The sequence below is a fragment of the Parasteatoda tepidariorum genome, chromosome 2 (genome assembly GCF_043381705.1).
Source record: "Parasteatoda tepidariorum isolate YZ-2023 chromosome 2, CAS_Ptep_4.0, whole genome shotgun sequence".
Classification (NCBI taxonomy): Eukaryota; Metazoa; Arthropoda; class Arachnida; order Araneae; family Theridiidae; genus Parasteatoda; species Parasteatoda tepidariorum.
The window spans coordinates 101,122,322-101,130,022 of NC_092205.1; positions in this window are offsets into that span (position 1 = coordinate 101,122,322).

The following is a 7,701-nucleotide window of genomic DNA, read 5'->3' on the forward strand; positions in this document are numbered from 1 at the left end:
AAAAAAAAAAAAAAAAAAAAAAAAAAAAAAAAAAAAAAAAAAAAAAAAAAAATTTTTTTTTTTTTTTTTTTTTTTTTTTTTTTTTTTTTTTTTTTTTTTTTAAATGTGCTTATAAGTGTGTGTTGAAAAAATATGTGTTCAATAATTTGTCATATCGACGCACATTATTTACCCACAATGCCCTCCAAAAATTGAGAAATGCATTTATTTCAATTTCAGTGTAAGTTTCACTTAAGTTTTTATTGATATTATCTTGTAAAAGTATTGTTTCACTGAACTCTTGTAACAAAAAGGAAAGAAAAACTGATGTATTACCATGAACGCATTTCTTAATCAGTATAGATGAAAGAATGGATTTTTATTCAGATTTAAATTTCTAACTAAACTTTAGAATTAATATTATATTAAGATGAATATAGCAATACAAAATATACTATCGAATTAATTTTTTTTTAAATTTTTATTATTTTTTTTTTAAAAATTGTCTTTTATGTTATAATAAATGTAACTATTCAAGAGAAGTTTTACTTAAATTTTGCTTGGTAATGTTTGGGTAGAAGTTAATTCCTTCATTTATGCATCTAAAAACTGATTTTTTTTTCAGACATAATGCCTTTGAAGAATATTCTCATAAAAATATATTGATAATCATAAAAGTTTCAGACAATGTTGAATTTATTTTCTTTAAAAAAATGTTTTAAATTTTCTTTGAAATTTTTTATGAATTTCCAGTGCATCGATATGTTGAGTTCGACAGTAATTCAAAACTTAATGGATGAACTCTTATTTAAAGGAAATTTGATTTCTTAATGTTCATTAAGCGAAGAAAATACGGATATCTACATTTTATTTAAAAGAAAAATAGATAATTGTATATCTTTTAGATACAAATCTACAATACGTTGTTTATGCTTTTTTATTTTCTCTTCTCACGACTTCCATATTTTTTTTCTTCTTTTTTTTTGTAGGCTATGTAGTCAAGAAATGCTAGGCATTCTAGCGAATAATGTGCTATTTTTATAACTGTTGTGAGTTTTTCATGTCTGTTAAATTTTCTTTCTTTTCTCCCATATTTGTCCACCTTTCTCTAGGCTGGATTATGGAAAATGTCAATGGGAAGTCACTGTTTTCTAATAATGAAATAGTGTTCAAGTTATTCTGTCATGACATTGTTTGGGCTCATAAAATTATACAAAAAATTAATATTATTCACAGATTTCAATGTTTTTCATCTAGCTGAAGATATTGGGGACAGTTTAAAAAAGTTAAATGATTTTTGAAATGTCCGTTTCAAAGCCCCCTCTCCCAATTTTTCTCAAAATAGTTTTTACGTCGTAAGTTAAATGGATACTAAGGTTCTTTGCAATCAGCCACCGACATTTTGCAATAAGCCAGAGTAATTAGAAATGTCACTAGGACATCCTAATCAGCCTAGACACTTTCTCGGCTTACTGCCGTTAACCTCTAGGCTAATTAGAAAGTATATCATTCGTTGATCGACTATCCTCATTTATTACTGGCAGTTTGCAATATGCCGAGAGTAAAGTTTTATTGTAAATTGCCTTCTCAAAGGTTTTATTACAATAAGCCTAATTCAGTCAGACTGAGTTAATTTTCTCCTAGTTCCTACTGAGTTAATTTTCGTCTAAAGACATACAGGCTGATTGTAATAAGTCTAAAATTATCAGGCAAATTGGAAAAACTGAAGAGTTTTCAAATCATCATTGCAAAATACCGGTTACTTTTGCTGATTTTTTCAATTAGCATAGTTCAAAATTAAAGCTTTTATTCGAGTACTCAAACTGTGACTTTTCGAAAAAGCTTCGAAAAATAATCTTAAAATGTCGATACTAATTCTTTAAGGCTTTCTTAAATATATTCAGATTTTCTTTTCTTTCCTTAATATATGTATCTATATTAAGTATATGCATATGTATATTTAATACATGTATATACTAATATTAAATATATATACATATACTTAACATATGCGTATCCTTAATATATGTATTTATAAATTTTCGATAATTTGCATAATAGCCTTCTATAAACCATGATATTTTTCTTAAAAATGTTTTGGGTTGTATGTTGTTTCTTTCTTTTATTGAATCTTTAAAGGGCGATATTGCATTTGATCGCTTACAAATCTGTTCAAATTTTTTTTTACCGGGTTAAGTTCCTATATTTTATCAATGTACTTTGTAATTGTGGTATTTGTCTATTTTTTTTTCTTTTAAGGTTTAGAGCTGATATTGTTCCTATTATATTGCTTAGTTAAACACACGTTCAAAGATATTAAATGTTGTGCTAAGTTCTTTATTTTATCTAAATTTATTTTGATTTACTGAGGTCTCATTCAAAAATCTGTCATACAATTATTTCTATCAAGAAGTAGTTTTATTTTATGTTTATTCCCACCTACGGTGGGCTAAACAAGTCGGAAATTTATATTTTTGATAATTTACTCTTTAATTATTTCTGAATTCTGATTACTGCTGATTTCATATAACAAAATATTTAAGGTGTATAAAAAGTAGACTTGTCGCTCAATTAGAAATGTGGAGTTCATTATTAAGTATTTAAGAAAAAAAAACTTACTATTTTAGTACAAATTCATAATTGCCATTTTTTTTTCAGGTAGGAAATTACTGTCTTCATGTAATAATTTTCTTTTTTAATTGATTTTTTGAAAAAAAGAATTTTTTTACTGACCAGTGCCATTTATCAAATAAACTTCGCTCTCTTTCAGTGTTTAAATTAGTATACAGGGTATTCCTTAGTACATATCCTGTATAAAACAAACAACAAAAATCTTTCGAAATACTGAGGGGAAAAAAAAGACAGTGATAATATTCAAACCTGTTAGCCAATAAACAGACCGGGGTTGAATGCTGGTCAATAAAAACCCCTCCAAATTTCCTCAGATAATCAAACTGGTTTAGATATTTTTCCTTTCAACTACCTTAGAGGATTTTTTTTATTTGTTTATTCCACAGCATTTTTTCCTCACTTAGGGACTGTTCAAATATTACGCAAGTACCTAACGGGGATAAGAAGTTCATAATTTGCTTATTTTTACTGGCAAGAGAAGAGAACGCATATAAGTAATGCTTACGCAAAGACACTAAAATCTCCTTACTTTTATTTACATTTTTAAAAAATAAACGAGAAAAAAAATTATATTTGGTAAAATTTTAAATTTGAAAGATAGTTGTATTTAGGGAAGGAATAAGTTGGAAACAAATTTTTTCGAAGTTTTCAGAGATCAAGATTTTTGAGTTTAAAATTGAAACACAATGGATTCCTGAAAGATAGCCTGCTCAAAATTTTATAAAATGAATTGAAACATAAATTTTGCTGTATGGAAAGTTATATCTTTTTCTTTTTAAATTTAATCCTAAAATTTAAAAAAATCGGGAATGGGGGATTGCGCTGTGACTTTCTTGCGTTAGAGTGAGTAAGCGATTTGCTTATTTTTTGCAACAAGGTAGTAGGGGAATCCAAAATTGCAAAAAACGTGCTTACGTAACATTTGAACGTCCCCTTGAGTAATTTATTTTGCTCAAAATATGCATTAAAGATGGTGATTAAGTGTCCCCCTGGGCTCATCGATACATTTATTCTTATGAAGTGACAACAAATTACCACATCAAAAGAGCACATTTTATTTCACTTATAAAACTCTTTCTCATTAGCGAAATTAAGGAAACTAAAAAAGAAAATTATATATATTAGCTAATTGTTTTGTAAATAATTAACCCAAATCCTCGAGGTAGATTTTTTTTTCTGCTCCTAATTTTCCGATTTGGCGATTTTGGAATTTGTTGTATGTATGAAGAAAAAATTCGAATTGCATCAAAATTTCCAACTCAATTCCATTTTGTTGAATGATTCATTATGAAATGTTCTTTTAGATGGTTATTCAAATGAAAGAGTTCCTAAAAAAAAAGGTTTTTTCCTTAAAAGAGCTTTGATTTGTGTGTATGTAAATGTGTGCCAATTTTTATCGTCCTCTAATTATTTGTGATTATTTGTAAATTGTATTTGTATGGATAAAAAAACAAAGTTCCTGTTTTTTGAAGAATATATTATTCCTATAAAAATATACGATTTTGTATATTCTGAAGTAAAAACTCCTGAGAGAATGAATAATGGGTTGTTTTTTCTAATTAATACTAACCGTGCATTCATTTTTAAATAAATTTACCCTGACTTAGAATACTTAATATAGCTTACGCTTATTTAAATAAATTCTAATGCTGTCTAATTTAGCTTTTTGTTTTTAATATTTCTTTACAAATGCTATGATTGCAATGTTACTCAAAATTAAATATACTACATATTGACTTTCAAATTTTACTCACTGTTGTAAAATAATTTGGTTACTAAACGGAAAAATTACTAATTTTTACAAAAAATTCAGACGTTTTACTTGAATAAGCGAAAATTTGAACTAAACATTAAGAAAAAGAAAGATTAATTCCAAGAATTCACCTAAAGTACTGTGAAATAATGACAATTAATTCTTCCTCTTTATTTAAAAGTACTAATTTTTAAATGAATGAATATTTTTAAAAAGTTAAATATCCTCTCATTTTAGGATTTAAATAAATTTTAAACTGCCTTTACTTTTTTTTTGGTTTGAAAAATTTTTTTTTATAATTACTACATTCTTTTTCATTTAAGTATTTGGATTGTGAAAGAGTTAACCGGTTTATAGATTATAGATACGTTTTACATTAGAGTACTTTATAAATAACCACACTTATAATAATCATTTTCAAAAGTATAGTAAAAAAGCATGAGGTATTAGAAATTACGAATTGATATTTAACTAAGAAAAGAACGAAACGCCTTTATTATGATCTAACGAATCCTTATCAAGGAAGGTGGGATCGAAAACACTAAACAAATTTCATAGTCGGATGAAATTAAAAGAAAAAGGATGACAACCTATCGCTAAAAATGTCCTTAATTGCTTCTGGCAATCAAAATGGTTTTTAATGCTATAAATCCTGCTTTCCTCTATAATTAATAGTAAAGCTTTGGGAACACTTTTTCTTCTTTTTTAATTAAAAGATAAATTGCAACTCTTAATGTTAATTTTTTTAGCTTCATTTTCAAATAGGATTCTAAAAGTGTATACAAAGGGCGGTGATTTCGGAACACCCTATTTTAAAACCAGAAGGGAATGTCAGTTATTCATTCTCAAAGAGGTTGAATTTACCGTTTTACCGATCTCATTTGGGGGTTTACCTCAGGGAAAATTCAAAGTCTAGTTTATAGTAATGACCCCCCTCGAACAATGAGATCGGTGACATTGTTTTCGTCAAATTCTGTCATTGTTGTTCGTTGAAAGAGCAAATTGTCAAAAGGTGGAATTTTATCGAAATAAAAAATAGCACACAATTCTCCGTAAAGTTTGTGTAATAGAATTGTTTCTTATAATACATATCTGTCTTTAAATGGAAAATAAAGAATGTTAATTGGAATCTCTTCTTCTTCATTGTTAATATTCCATTATTTAACACATGCATTCATCACAATTTATTTAAGTATATTTTTTATATATCTTTTAAAAAATGAAAACTTAAAAACGATGTCTAAAGATCTAGTTAAATAAATATTTTTTTTTATATCTTTTAAAAAATAAAGAAAAAATAACTCCTTTAGCTACTGAGTGAGATGAAAAATAAATATATATATATATTTTTAAAAATGTCAATCAATGAAAATGATATGTTAAAAAATAATATATTTAAATGTGGCACCCTATTACGCATAATTCTCTTTTTTGAAGTTATACTTCTTATGCGATTTCAAACAAGGTCGCGTTAAACGTTTAACGCAACATTTTTATTGGCCGGGAAATCACGTGGTAGGATCCAGTTTTCCCTCATTCATTTCCATATTGTTTTGGCTCTAACTAGCATAAAAGTCATAAAAGTATTGTTTTTCTATAAATATTTTTTTTAGTTTGTTTTGATACACATATAATTTAATAGGGTAGTATTTTTTATTCTCAAATTTAGTGGATAACAATTGTAAAAAATGAGTGAAAACAATCCCACGGACAATGCGACGGATTTAAGGTTATGTCAAGGTACGTCTCTTGTGAATATCAATTGATTGTTAGGTTTTCTCTTCTGAAATTACATTATGACGCATTCACATACATTATTAATACAAATACATTTTCCAGGGCGAGACGATGAGGCAACCACAAGCACTTCCACTGGTTCAAGAGGTCCACGAGGGAAAAATGCACAATATTACCGTGATTACAGAGCACGGAAGCGAGCGGAGCAGGAAAAAGAGTCGTTGAATAGAACTAGTGATCCTTCTACGACTGTTGATTCTTCTACAATTAACGTCGCAGGTTGCGAAGTTTAACTTCTTCCGCGCGGAGGGACTCCACGCACTATTTTTTTTTCTCTGCTTTTTTAAAATTAGAGGAAATAGGCATTATTTCAGATAAATAAAGTTACATGAACGAATATGGGTCATTTCGAGCATCGGACAAAAATCCGAGAATATCGTACAAAAAAATAAAAAGGTTTCTGGATTCCCAATTAATTTTTGCGAAAAAGAGCTTAGAGTTGACGTTAATGTTAAGATATTAAAGATTTGTGTTTATTTATTTATTTATTTTGTATTTTTCAACATGTGGAATAATTTTCAGTGAAAAATATTATTAAACTATAAAAAAATAATTCGATATGGAAACTAAAAAATTACCAATACTACTCTTAAAATAACAATTATTGCTTGTTTTTACTGTTTTTAGTTCAATTAAAGTCTTGCAAGCTGATTAAATATATGAAACTTACTTAAAAAAAATTGTTTGCTGGTATTGGTTGAAAATTTCAATTCTCTGCTATGAAATTTTCTAGAATATCGAGCCTGTTCCTATTTAGCCCCGTAAAAGCAACATTTGAGGGGCAACGTTTTCTAAGCTTTGGTTTTAGAAATCTAGTTGTTGATACCGGGTTAAGCACCATCCATATTTTCAAGATTTTCAAAATGTAAGGAAACATACCGTTATTAAATGAACCCGTTTTTCGTACGGGTTGGGAAAAAAGTAAATAATTAATAAATTGGTATTGATCAGCACTAGGAAATCTTGCACAAAAGTAAGAGATATATACCGACGCAATTAATTTAGCCGAAATGTCACCAATTTTTCATTTATTTATTGCCCATCTCGGTGTCTTTACGTTATTAGAATAAGCAAATCATGTTCTTATCAAAATATAGATTAACTCTATTCAGTATCTTTAGGCATAACGCTATTATTTGAGGTCAACCATAGTCGATAGTCAAAAATTATGATAATCAGCAATTTCTAGATATTCCTTTCGTTGAAACGTAAGAAATACATTTCCGCAGCAGCACATATAGTAAGTATCCTGTACTAGCATATTTATAGATCTTAAAATATCCCCCCCAAAACTATTACTGCTGCCTGTGATGCTTAACTAAATTTGCTATTACAAGTGATGTTTTTTTATTTTATCACCGGCGTTGAAAATTTGACTTGAGAAGCCGTTGAAAATTCTGAGTTTACGACTATCAATGTTCAATTCAGAAGCCGTCTTGTCATTTTGAACCAAACCCAGAAGACAAGGGAAATCCTAGATCAGGCCTTGGGACAAACAAAAGAGCGGAGAACCTTTCGATAGAAATAACTCGTATTTGCGT